Source organism: Penaeus monodon, chromosome 20, assembly GCF_015228065.2.
Source record: "Penaeus monodon isolate SGIC_2016 chromosome 20, NSTDA_Pmon_1, whole genome shotgun sequence".
In the NCBI taxonomy this organism is placed as follows: Eukaryota; Metazoa; Arthropoda; class Malacostraca; order Decapoda; family Penaeidae; genus Penaeus; species Penaeus monodon.
This window is the reverse complement of record NC_051405.1, coordinates 2974848-2975111: the sequence shown is the minus strand read 5'-3', so window position 1 is coordinate 2975111 and position 264 is coordinate 2974848.

The window sequence follows — 264 nt, the reverse complement described above, 5'->3', positions numbered from 1 at the left end:
AGCATAAATTGGCATCTTGCACATTGCAAAATAACCTTTTCGTCACCAAAGCCCATTCTTACAGCCAACGTTAAACACAAAAAGAAACCTAAATTCAAATTAACTTTATCATTTTAAAACCTATCTATGCATTTAGTTTGTTCGTGCATATCATTTTTACTTAGTTTTGGGTCTTATTTCTGTGTCGATATATGTGGCTACCTGATCTATCCTGAAATGTGAAAACCGACCGAAGATATTTCGAGTCATTATGAAATTCGGGGA